Here is a 13,746-nt window from a genome sequence, read left to right on the forward strand (position 1 = left end):
AGGAGGGGGGAGGGGGAGGGGGGAAAAAGAAAGGATCACAATGGCGCTAGAGACTAATGACAATCCTCAAAAATTGGCAAAGAGATTGCCTGCAAAGGTGACACTGTTAGCTACAAAATAGCTTATTAGAATTTTCAAACTGAAGAAATAAAATTACTCTTCAACTAAAATTTTATTTAGTGAATCTATTTTTGAAGAACATTAGTGACATAAAGATACCAGAAGACAAAAGAAAATTTGAGAGTTTATCCCACAAGTAATTCTCAATAAAGGAGATCTCAAGAATATACTATAGAAAGAAGGAAATTTTCACAGATATATTCTTCAGCAAATATTTTCAGAGACACTGTTCTGGACTTTTTGGACCAATCAGTAAACAAAAATGACAAAGAATTTACATTCTATTAGACTTGCAATGCAAATCATGGTGAGAAAACGCATAGACAAGTATCAAGGAGAACTGCCTATTGCTGGTTGTTCAACCCAAGTGTAGTGCAGAAGGCATCCACTTAATTAAGAAGGAGGCTGCAAGTACAGTGTCCGGAGCCCCAGTGAGATGAAGAGGGTAGCTCAGCATGAGGTGTTGAAGCCTAATCAGCAGGAGGGATGTGTCTGTGGGAAGCAGGAGCCCAGCCAGTGGCGTCAGATGCTGGGCAGGGTGAGGAGAGCATCCGTATAGTACAAAGAGGTGGCAACGGAAATAGAATTTATGAAAAGGATTTTGGAGTGAGCTGTTGGTATGCTATTATTTCTGCACATTCCCTACACATGATGCAGATTGCGGTGTCTCTGCCCTTTTACTAAATCTGCACAAGAGAGGTGCCAGCAAGGCCAGGCAATGGCATCAAAATATGGGAGACACGGTGGAGAGGGGCATGGGTCATATAAAGGCAAGAGATGGGCAGCTTGACTGCCTGAAATTGCTCTTTTCTTTGGATTGGCCTGTAGTTCCAGAGCTTATCAGGGACAACCAGGCATCGGCATTTTCCCTCAAAACATGTGTGGGAAGCAGGAGAGAGAGAGCAATGTCAGGGGATCAACTTAAAGCCAGTTCAAGTGGGCTGAGTGGAGAAAAGAAAGCAGCTTAGGAAAAAAGAAGCAGGAGGAAACTTTGAGTTTCAGAGCTGCTGAAAAGGAAGTCACAAGGAAGGAAGTGGAAGAGAATACATCATCATCAGGGGAAATGCAAAAGAGAACCCACAATCTTGTGTGTTGTTCAAAGAAGAATTATTCATATTTAGAATCTGAACAACCAGAGAGGGTCACACTAATGACATCACCATTTAAGTAGAATTTTATTGTACCCCCATCCCCTTAATCTCACCTCGCTCTGCCTTAATTCATCCCTCCACTACACTCAAACTTGGAAGGGTCAAAGCCTTAGTTAACAAGATGGCAGGGGAAGGGTAGGAGTGCAGGGAAGCAAAGAGAGATGAAATATTTTCCCTAGCATTTATTCAAGTAGCCATGACTCAACATCCCCAGTGGGTGAAGGGAGAAGTTTTATCTTTATGTCAAGTTTGCATTTTAGAGTGTTACATGGAGCTTAGCACTTTAATTTTGGGACTGAGATGGTATTAGTCAGGATAAGTCATAAAACTTCATATGGAGGTAGGAAAAGAATGCATCCAATGAATAAAAATAAAATGATAATGGAAGACCTAAATATATCTTCTGTATTATTCTATCCCAGAGATTGGTCATTTTCATGTCACAGAATTTGGAGAGGCCCAATTGATAAAGTTATATGGCTATCCATTAATCAGTTTTGTTATTATTACTATCATACCAAAAAATGACATCTCAGATATCTAAGAGGCAGTGCTCCATTTGGGTTATTCCAAACACATGGCAGATACAACAATGTTTATAATGTAAAGCTACTTGACATTTTCAATTTCTGAGTATTGGTGTAAATATAATTTCTGTTTAGAGATGGCAAATAAAAGAAAAAGCCATGAATTTCATGTGTCCCAATTACTTGCACTTTTGGAATAATATCTTGTTCTAGCCAATAACTCCCACTTATTTGTCTTTAACATGCCACAACATAAAAACTGTTTAAAACCAGAGCAGAAAGTAGATAATTCCTGGTCTATTGTCAGCTGTTCCCTATTTGCATTTGTGCTATATATTTTGAGACAGGAATGTGTATTTTTTTCTCATTTTATGTCCCTATTCAAATTTAAATAGAGATGTGTAGCAATGTAGAAAGTAGTTATAGCCAGGCTCCCCACAACCATCACCCCAAAGATCTAAGAGGGTCTGAAAAGGATCTGAAGAGAAATGTAGCATGGAGGAAGAGGTTTTGTAAAAGAAGCATATTGGACTAGACTTTGAAGCAAGAGTGAAAGAACTTCCCTAATTAAGAGAAAATGATTCACCCAAATATGGAGGAAGAGAGGAACATCCCAAGTACCTACAGGCATTTTGACATGCAGATCTGTTACTGGCATTGACCAAGACAAATGACAAGAGTTCACCAACGAAAGAGTTCGTTAGAAAAGATACTCTTAACATTAGAAAAACTCCTGAGACTATGGCATAAATCATCCCATGACATGGATGCTACAGAGCTTCCAGCTAAAGGAACCAGGTAGGTAGAAACAGAAGCAGGGTTAGCATTACTTTCCTCCCTCTTTTCCTGGGACCTGCATTGGATCCTGTAAGCTTGGCAAGAACCTGAGTGAAGAAGAAGATATCAAATGGCTACCTTCAGAATCAGGAGAGTCAGGAATTTCTTTAGGCAATATAAATATTGGGGTGGCCAAAAAGTTCATTTGGTTTTCCCTAAGATGTCTCTAGTAGCGCTTAGTGGTCTTTAACTTCATTCAAAACAATTTTGTTAGATTGTATTGTGACAGCTGTCAGCGTGCATTTAAAGGAAAACTTATCAAAACTGGTGATTTTTGTGTAGCCATTTTAATATGGAAGATGGAAGAAAAAAAGCAACATTTTTGGCATATTATGCTTTATCATTTCAAGAAAGGTAAAAACGCAGCTGAAACGCACGAAAAAGATTTGTGCAGAGTATGGAGAAGGTGCTGTGACTGATCGAACGTGTCAAAAGTGGTTTGCGAAGTTTCGTGCTGGAGATTTCTCACTGGATGATGCTCCACAGTCGGGCAGGCCAGTTGAAGTTGATAGCAGTCAGATTGAGCCATTAATTGAGAACAATCAACGTTACACCACGCAGGAGATAGCCGACCCACTCAAAATATCCAAATCAAGTGTTGAAAATCATTTGCACCAGCTTGGTTATGTCCATCGCTTTGCCGTTTGGGTTCCACATAAGTTAAGTGAAAAACACCTTCTTGACCGTATTTCCGCATGCAAGTCTCTACTTAAACGTAACAAAAACGTTCTGTTTTTAAAACAAATTGTCAAGGGTGATGAAAAGTGGATACTGTACAATAATGTGGAACGGAAGAGATCATGGGGCAAGCGAAATGAACCACCACGAACCACACCAAAGGCCGGTCTTCATCCAAAGAAGGTGATGTGTGTATGGTGGGATTAGAAGGGAGTCTTCTATTATGAGCTCCTTCCGGAAAACCAAATGATTAATTCCAACAAGTACTGCTCCCAGTTAGACCAACTGAAAGAGGCATTCGATGAAAAGCATCCAGTATTAGTCAACAGAAAATGCATAATCTTCCATCAGGATAACACAAGACTGCATGTTTCTTTGATGACCAGGCAAAAACTGTTACAGCTTGGCTGGGAAGTTCTGATTCATCCTCATATTCACCAGACATTTCACCTTTGGATTTCCATTTATTCCTTCACAAAATTTTCTTAAGGGAAAAAATTTCAATTCCCTGGAAGACTGTAAAAGGCACCTGGAACAGTTCTTTGCTCAAAAAGATAAAAAAATTTGGGAAGATGGAATTATGAAGTTTCCTGGAAAATGGCAGAAGGTAGTGGAACAAAACGGTGAATACATTGTTCAATAAAGTTCTTGGTGAAAATGAAAAATGTGTCTTTTATTTTTACTTAAAGACCGAAGGAAATATTTGGCCAACTCAGTAATTAGTCTATGCATACGTTAGGTTTTGGAGTGTAGCTCCACTAGCTACACTTCCTTATGGATACAGTGACCGCTAGATGGAAGATATTAATGAAAGATGGGGTACATCCAGACTGAATACTGTAACAGCAAAAACCATAAGATGGTTACTGAAAAGGAGTCATGGATTCCAGAAAAAAAAGTCAAGATCATATAAGAGTGGAAGTATCAAGAATGGGCCTTAGAGAATGAAGATGAAGAGAAATCATGGATGCGTGAACCAGGCGTGGAACGTCCCCTCCCCTGGGCATTAGCAAGACCTTGAGACACAGACCTACTAAAGCAATGCTCCACAGTCGGGCAGGCCAGTTGAAGTTGATAGCAGTCAGATTGAGCCATTAATTGAGAACAATCAACGTTACACCACGCAGGAGATAGCCGACCCACTCAAAATATCCAAATCAAGTGTTGAAAATCATTTGCACCAGCTTGGTTATGTCCATCGCTTTGCCGTTTGGGTTCCACATAAGTTAAGTGAAAAACACCTTCTTGACCGTATTTCCGCATGCAAGTCTCTACTTAAACGTAACAAAAACGTTCTGTTTTTAAAACAAATTGTCAAGGGTGATGAAAAGTGGATACTGTACAATAATGTGGAACGGAAGAGATCATGGGGCAAGCGAAATGAACCACCACGAACCACACCAAAGGCCGGTCTTCATCCAAAGAAGGTGATGTGTGTATGGTGGGATTAGAAGGGAGTCTTCTATTATGAGCTCCTTCCGGAAAACCAAATGATTAATTCCAACAAGTACTGCTCCCAGTTAGACCAACTGAAAGAGGCATTCGATGAAAAGCATCCAGTATTAGTCAACAGAAAATGCATAATCTTCCATCAGGATAACACAAGACTGCATGTTTCTTTGATGACCAGGCAAAAACTGTTACAGCTTGGCTGGGAAGTTCTGATTCATCCTCATATTCACCAGACATTTCACCTTTGGATTTCCATTTATTCCTTCACAAAATTTTCTTAAGGGAAAAAATTTCAATTCCCTGGAAGACTGTAAAAGGCACCTGGAACAGTTCTTTGCTCAAAAAGATAAAAAAATTTGGGAAGATGGAATTATGAAGTTTCCTGGAAAATGGCAGAAGGTAGTGGAACAAAACGGTGAATACATTGTTCAATAAAGTTCTTGGTGAAAATGAAAAATGTGTCTTTTATTTTTACTTAAAGACCGAAGGAAATATTTGGCCAACTCAGTAATTAGTCTATGCATACGTTAGGTTTTGGAGTGTAGCTCCACTAGCTACACTTCCTTATGGATACAGTGACCGCTAGATGGAAGATATTAATGAAAGATGGGGTACATCCAGACTGAATACTGTAACAGCAAAAACCATAAGATGGTTACTGAAAAGGAGTCATGGATTCCAGAAAAAAAAGTCAAGATCATATAAGAGTGGAAGTATCAAGAATGGGCCTTAGAGAATGAAGATGAAGAGAAATCATGGATGCGTGAACCAGGCGTGGAAGTGGGAATTCCTCTATGAGAAAAAGTGTATGGCCTTTCTAATTGAGGGGGCTTTAAAACACTCATGAAGGGAAGTAGTGACAGCAAAGGCTGAAAATTTGGAGTTGAAAATATAAAAAATCTGAGCGTGTTATGGGCTGACTCTTGTCCTTCCAAATTCATATCTTGAAAGCCTAGCACGTGGTACCTCAGAACATGACTGTGTTTGGAGACAGGGCCTTTAAGGAGGTGGTTAGGTTACAATGAGGTCATTAGAGTGGGCCCTAATCCAAACTGACTGGTGTCCTTATAAGAAGGGACAATTAGGACACAAAGAGAGAGATACCGGACATGTGCCCAGAGGAAAGACCATGTGAGGATACAGCAAGAAGGTGACCATCTGCAAGTCAAGGGGCCTGAGAAGAAACCAGACCTGCCGACGCCTTGATTTTGAACTTGTAGCCTCCCGAACGGTGAGAAAAATTTCTGTTGTTTAAGCCACCCAGTCTGTGGTATTTTGTTATGGCATCTCTAGCAAATTAATACAGAGCAGAAGGGTTACATTATCAAAATGAAATATTTAAGAGGCTGTTTTTAGCTGAGAGAATGAGGAAGTTTGAGAGTATGGGAACGGGGCCTTTGTTTATCCTGTCAACTCCTGAGGTCGGGGCTGCCCAATTGCCTCTGACTCCCCAAGCCTGGCACAGAACACGTCCTCAATAATTATGAGTAGAATGAATGATGGAATGAAAAGGAAGAGGGAGATTCAAGAGAGGTTCTGTAAAAAATAATCTAGTGTAGTAGTTCTCAGGCTTTCTGGTGTCAGGACTCATCACACTCTTAAAAACTTTATAATGGAACCCAAAGACCTTTGTGAATTTTATCTGTCAATATTTACTATGTTAAGATTTAAAATGTTTATTTGATTTTTAAAATAACATGATCAACCTATTAGATGTCATCATAAGTAATATAATTTTATGGAAAATAACTATATAATTTTAAACTCTCTTTAATGACTGGCTTAATAGAAGACAGATTTTTATATCTGCTTCCACATTCAAAATCTTGAGATATAATGTTTTGTTTCAGGCATATGAAGAAAGATTGGCTTCATACAGATATGCTGTTAGAAAAGGAAAGAGTATTTCAGTAGCCTTTTCAGGTAATTGTGGACATCTTTCTTTGATTTTACACCAATACTTGACAGGCAGTACCTTCTTTAGGGTTGGTTGTAAAGTAGAATCTGACGCCTTATTGCTAACTTTGAATGGATGTTTTACCCATGTGTGATTTTGTAACAACTTGGTTATATTGGTCCACTGAGATATATAGTTCTTCCAAATGTTGAAACGTTTCAGTATACAATATCAAACAAACAGAAAAGAACATTCATTGATACCATCACCAATCTCATCAGAAACATCTCTAAATATTGGGAAGCTGCAAATTCATGAAGTTTCCTAAACGCTAATTTTCACTTGCAGGCTAATATTTTATCATTGCAAACAAATTCTGTCAGTTATTTTCTTTGAAGTGACAGGCTGAATTTTTTTATTCTTGAGAAAATGCCTGAATTTGTCATAGTTTTGTTTGTTACTTCTTTCAAATAAAAGTGGTGTTCCCTGAAAAACAAAACAAAACAAAACCCATAACTAGAACAGTTCACAACTCAAAAGTCACCCAAGTGCTTTTCTTAGAGATAATCATTCTACTGTGGTGCACAGCTGAAGGGCTTTTTCTGCACTTCTCATTTATTCACACAAATTATTAAAAAGACATGTACTTAAGGGTGAGAGTTAGTAAATATTTTTTACTGCTCCATCAAGGATATTCTTAAGTAAAATACTTTTTTTTTTCTGAGTGTGTGGCGGATAGACACAGTGGCTGCTAGCACAGCTTGATGTCACTGCCTTGATCCATAGCAGGCACCAGAAGCTTTATGCGCTGCTGTTTTGTACCATTGGATTTTTTTTTCATAGCAAATAAAGCCTTGATAATTATGAAAAAATTGTTGGCCTCACAGATACCCTGAAAGTGTCTCAGAACCCCCATGGGTCTGGACACCACACTTTGAGAACTGATAGTCTAAGGTATTTGTCAGGACTTGAGGGACAAAAGGTCAAGGCTGTCTTGAAAGTTTTGAACTGAGGTGCCAGGAACATGGCAGGCAGTGAATTAATGTCTGTTGAATGGACTGAAGAGTTCACAATTCTATAAATATTTGTGTAACGAGTGAATGTGGTGATGTGGGGAAGAATGGTGGAAAGAACATAATCTAGAGTGAAGAAAGCACACTTTTTGGAATCAGCAAAATCTGCTTTCAACATCTGGCTTTGCCATTTAGCAGCTGTGGATCTGATTCTACTGAGCCTCAGTTTCATCAGTAAAATGTGGATAATGATATATAGATTTATGGCAAAAAACTAAATTGGACTAAATGAAATTGAATGAATAGAATCTTTAATAGGATTTTTGGTACATAGAAGTGAAGAAAACATGCAGACTTACAAAGTCAGTTTGTGATCTACTGAGGGGAACATCTCAGGCAACATAGGTGGAAATGTAGATTTAAATTAAGACACGTAAGTGTAGCTGCAGATATGTTTGGGAGCTATGCATTCATCCAACTACTATTTGGTGAGAGTCTACTATTCCAACAGAGGAGACTATGGATGGTAAAAAATCGACTGATAATTGAGGGAACGACAATCCAGATGATTAGAAAACAAGGACAGCACCAACCAGAGGTCAGGCACAATTGTTCAGTGGATACACTAGTTTCCAGGTATGAAACTCTTTTGAGCGCGGGGCTAGAAAGGAATCTAGATATTGGGAAATATCTTGGATAACCAGTAACTCTGGACCAAGAAAACTGGAAATCCAGAAAGTAGTCCGTTTCGAGGGAAAGAAATTAGATAATTCCTTTACAGCCTGGCTAAACAACGTATTCCAGCGCCTTCTTAGCGCAGTGGGCAGCGCGTCAGTCTCATAATCTGAAGGTCCTGAGTTCGAGTCTCAGAGAAGGCAGCTCTCTTTTCTTCGGCGTGTTCGTTTTCTTTGTTTTTGCACTAATTTACCTCTGGGACGTAGTTTCTTCTGCTCTGAAGTATCAAGAAGTGAGACTGTATGAGATTGTATCATAACCAGAGTCTTCCTACAATAACCGCTCGGGCCCCCAGCAGACATGCGCTCGCCCATCCGCGCAACGGCTGTTTCCCGAGGGGTTCTGGAGACTCTCTGCCTTGAGGGCGGTGACGCTTGAGACTCCAGACTAGCCCTGAAAAACCACGCGGGGCATAAAACTTCTAGTGCCGAAATAACCACGTGCTCAAAATAGCCAATAGCGCAGAAACTGTATTTCACTAACTTCGCTGGCTGGTGCCTGCAGGGTCTACGCCCCGAGGTCTTCGGCTGTGCCTCTCCTTGCCCTCTTGGTCGGTAACAGCAACTTCCCAGATGACTACAGCTCAATACAGATATAGAAAACATTGACTTTTTTTTGGGGGGGTGGGGGGCGGTGTCTTAAAAATTTTTTTTTTTAGCCCGTAGAAGACAGGGAAATATTGGACATTGAAACACTGGAAGTGTAGTAAATCGGATCTTTCTGATTTTTTTCCTCGTATGGTTCCACACATGACAGGGCTGGCGATGTCTTAACTGACACTCCAACTTTGTAGCCGGTGGAGGAAAACAGTGGAAGAGAGATGGGGGATCTCGGAGCAGGCAGAGATAGATGCTCAAAGAGGTCTGTGCGAGGCTGGGCTGGTTATTTTCCATCACAGCAATGCGCGGTGCTGTAGGTCGGGTGGGTCCTCGCCCCCGTGTTATAGAAGCCGAGAGAAGTTAATTTTAATGGTGAAAAGTTAATTAAATGGCCAATGACGGGGACCTAGAGAAGCTAGATTACGAGAGGACTTGCGCGTCTAAGGTCTCCTAGTAGGTGCCGGTTGGGGAGGGGATGGCAAAGAGCCAGAGAGTCGGGCAAAGGAAGGTTCTGACGCCCAGTGGAATTTATAGAAAATAAATTCACGCAGGAAGAGGGGGAAGAAAGAGAGTGTTGGGAAGTCTGTCCTTAACGAGATGCTTACCCATCTGCCTAGGACCCCATGATTACCGTCCCTGCCTCTGTATTTCAACTGTAACGCCAGTCCTGAGCAATAACTTTAGAAACCCTACAAAATCATTAAAGGAAACAAAGAGGCCATTCTCATGTGTTACACACAAAACCTGGATAGTTTTTTCTCTTTTGTTTTAGAGGTTCCTGGAGATAGACATGGATATGCAAAAACTTCACAGCAGAAAATACTGAGAAGCAATTCCATCAGGATATTTATTTTTAATACAGTCTGACATGTCTAGATTGTCAGAATTATTAAAAAATAAACATACTGGGGGTGGTGGTGGGATGAATTGGGAGATTGGGACTGACATATATACACTAATATGTATAAAATGGATAACTAATAAAAAAATAAATATACTGTCTATAAGAAACTCACGTAATATAGTTATTAATAAGTTTGCATACAGATTTACTATTTAATAACTCATTGTCTGTTCTTTTTTTTTTTTTTTTGCTGTACGCGGGCCTCTCACTGCTGGCGACCACAAGCTCCAGACGCGCAGGTTCAGCGGCCATAGCTCATGGGCCCAGCCGCTCCGCGGCATGTGCGATTTTCACGGACCGTGGTGGCACGAATCCGTGCCTGCTGCCTTAGCAAGCGGACTCTCAACCACTGCGCCACCAGGGATGCCGCCCCCCACTTTCTTTTTCATATTCCTTTGTTCCTATTCTTTCCTACCTTCATTTGACTTATTTAAACATTGTTAGTAGGTGGTCTAGTGATTACCCTATACATCCTTAACATCTCACAGCGTACTTGGAATCAATAATTACCATTCAAATTGAGTATAGAAACCTATACAACCATTATGTACCTTTGCCATAAGCCCTTTATGATATGTATATAGTACATGTAGATATAATGAAACTCTATGAGACAATGTTGTAATTTTCACTTTCAATCATCAAACATACTTTAAAGAACTCAAGAGAACAACAGTCTGTCATTTTTACCCAGATCTTTCCTAGCTTTGCTCTTGTTCAATCATGCTGTTCCAAGTGTCCTTCTGGTATCATTTTTCTTGTCTCACACTTTACTTTTTTCTAGCACTTCTGCTGACAATGGATTATCTCAGTTTACCTTCAAATCAAAATGTATTTTTCACCTCTTTGAACGATATTTTTGCTATATCAGCATTCTGGTCTATTCTTCCAACATTTAAATAAGTCATGTCATTTCTTTATGGCCTCTGTGGTTCTGATGAGAACAGATCAAAGTTTCCCTTTAGTTTTCCTCAGGTTGCTTTCAAGAAGTTTTTATTTTTTTCCTTTGGTTTTCAGCAGTTTAATAGTAATATGTCTGGGTGTGGCTTTATAGGAGTATATCCTGCTTCAAGTTTACTGAACGTTTTGAATCTGGTTTAGGTCTTTTGCCAAATTTGGAAAGTTTTCAAATTTGGAAATTCAAAATAAATTGCCCCCTTTTTCAAGGTCCTCTTTCCCCTCTTGTTTTGTGTCTCAAATGATGTGAATATAAGATCTTTGTTATTTTCCAATTTGTCCCTGAAGCACCAGCCATCTTTTAAAATATACTTTTCATTCTGTCATTTAGACTGGATAGTTACTATTGTCTATCTTCACATTCACTGCCTTTTTCTCAGACATTGTCTGCTATTAGGACAATCCATTGAGGCATTGCTGTTTATAATTTTGGTTAATACATTTTCAGTTCTGAAGTTTCAATTTGGACTTATATGTCCTATTTTTTTGCTAAGACTTTCTAACATTCAATTCATTTCAGTACTCACCCCTAATTCTCAGAGCACTGAATAATCACTACTTCAAAGTATTTATTAGAAGATTTCAACATCTGTGTCATCTCAGTATTGATATCTGTTGATTCTCTTTTCCAAGTCAGTTAACCAATTTTCCTGGTTCTTCATTTGCTGAATAATGTTGGATTATAACCTGGCCATTTTTGCATCAGACTTTGTGTCTTGTTCAAATTTTATGGAGAATATTGCTACTTTTGTTTTTGCAGTCAGTTGACTGCCTTGTGTTAAAGTTCCAAGTACTGACCAGCCTTCTGTGTGTTGTGGTTTCATAGTCCAATCCATTTCCAAAGCCTTTCTGATGCTATTTGGAGATCTCTGGAGTGTGTGCAATCCAGTGACCAGTGTGGACTTGGGCAGTGCGCTATCACTTCAGTTCTCAAAGTTTATGTTGTTTAGGACCTGAGTCACTTATACATAGATCATGGGTTCATGCAGTTCACTAATAACTTCACGTATTTGCTTTCCACAGTGTCTTTCTCGATATTTTCTGGTTGCTTGGGGCACTCGGTTTCAGTCCCTGATGAGAAAGCTGCGGCTTTATTGAACCCCGCTCTGTCCTGAGCTTCTCAGGACTGTGCCGCCTTGTGGCCAAGTTGCAGGAAGAAACAGGAATAAAAAGAGGAATTGCGCATATCCCTTCAGATGACCAGCTATTCTGAAGAAACAGAAAACAAATTATAGGTTGAAAGTATCTGTACATACCGAAAGCCAGTAGAGCCAGCGCTGCCCTGCCTTGTCCTTGCCCAAAGAAGTGTCCACAAAGTGTCTAATTTTCTCATTTCTTACTACAGGCTGGAAGATTGGCGCTCCTCGGTAGAAAGAGTAAAACCTACAAAATATGGGTATCGATCCCACTACTTCTTGCATGCCAAGCGAGTGTTTTACCACCTGGGCTAACTTCACTACATCAAGCTCTCTCTCTCTCTCTTTTTTTTCCGCCTTCCTCCTTCAGTTTTTCAGAGTACTTCATTATTCGCTCTTTTGGGAAGCCCAAACTTCAGGAAATGTCAAGGCCATTAATGCGAAACCAGGATTTAGACTAAGGGCACATCTTCTCAAAGATGCCCCAGAGCAAGAGCGTGGTTGGTACCTATTCCTCCGCTAAGAAAAGAAAGTAGCCATGGGAAAAGTTTGATACCCCAAAAGTTCACGTTTCAGATTTTCTGGGACAGAAGAGAACACGTCTCACTTGGGAGGAGTCGCCCAGAACAGTTGGCTAATGCGACAAGACTATTTCAGGATGATTATCTGTGTCTTGAAAAGGAGACCGAAACAACAAACCAAAAGAAGTTGGATGATCACTTGTTCCTTTTGGGGCAGTTGGTACACTGATTTTTCCCAGATGGTGGAAGGCAAAAGAAGCATCAACTATTTCCGCTGGGTTTCGAACCGAAGACCTCTCGCGCGTTAGGCGAGCATGATAACCGCTATACTACGGAAACTTACGCTGTGTGTCTTTCCCGTCATATTTATTCATTTCTTGCTGAGGTGGGTCATGAAAGGTTTCACATCTACACAGTGTGAGAGAATAACCAAAAACTACAAACTATTACAAGCAGGACCCACCGGAAATAAGAATCGAGATCATATCAGAGAGAAGAAATAAAATATGGACATTGAGGGGTGAAGATGAAGAGTGAACAGGGTGGAAGGAACAGGCATGGAGGTAGGAATTCCTGTGTTCAGCAATTACCTGTTTAGTTGGAGTGGAGTGGAGTGTGTGCGTGCGTGTGTGTGTGTAAAATAGACATGGAGGGAAACAGTGATTGAAAAGCCTGGACACATGAAGATACATTGGGGAGAAATTTGTGGAGGCTTAAGAACCTTTGAAAAAAAATCCAGGCACATGGCTTTAAAATCAAAACATTTTATGAAGCTTTTTTATTTTGAATGCCAAATAGGTAGGAAACGGAGAAACTAGAATTAGAGAGAGAGAAAAAGAAGTTATAAGATATTAAAGAATCGAGGTTTATTCTTTTAGCTCCTGGGATTAGCAGTAGCATGAGTCTTTCTGCATCTCCAGCCCAGTACACTGTCTGGTACAGAATACATTCTCCATAAACATAGAATGGATAAAGGCATAGATACATGAGAAGAAAGAGAAAGATTCTGGAGAGGTTGTCCAGGAAGGATCTACAGTATTTGAGTATGTGTCAAGACACTGGATGTAGAGATTTTGAGGGAGAAGAAAGTGTCAAAGCCATTTATAGAATACTTGAACCTGGGTGGTAGACACAAGTGATTTTGAATTAATATCTAATGCATGGAAGATTAAATCCACTCATTTATAAGTATTTGTTTTAATAATGAATTAATGAATGA

General features: G+C 39.8%; 2 non-coding genes across 2 annotated transcripts; one reads left to right on the top strand and one right to left on the bottom strand.

Annotated features, from left to right (window-relative positions):
* Nucleotides 1–8,480: 8,480 nt before the first annotated feature.
* Nucleotides 8,481–8,553, top strand: TRNAM-CAU (transfer RNA methionine (anticodon CAU)). Its single transcript has one exon. It is a non-coding gene; the product is annotated as a tRNA-Met (tRNA).
* A 4,240-nt stretch (nucleotides 8,554–12,793) lies between these two features.
* TRNAV-AAC (transfer RNA valine (anticodon AAC)) lies at nucleotides 12,794–12,866 on the bottom strand. Its single transcript has one exon. It is a non-coding gene; the product is annotated as a tRNA-Val (tRNA).
* Between the last annotated feature and the right edge of the window lie 880 nt (nucleotides 12,867–13,746).

Source organism: Lipotes vexillifer, unplaced genomic scaffold, assembly GCF_000442215.2.
Source record: "Lipotes vexillifer unplaced genomic scaffold, Lipotes_vexillifer_v1.1 scaffold56, whole genome shotgun sequence".
NCBI classification, from domain to species: Eukaryota; Metazoa; Chordata; class Mammalia; order Artiodactyla; family Lipotidae; genus Lipotes; species Lipotes vexillifer.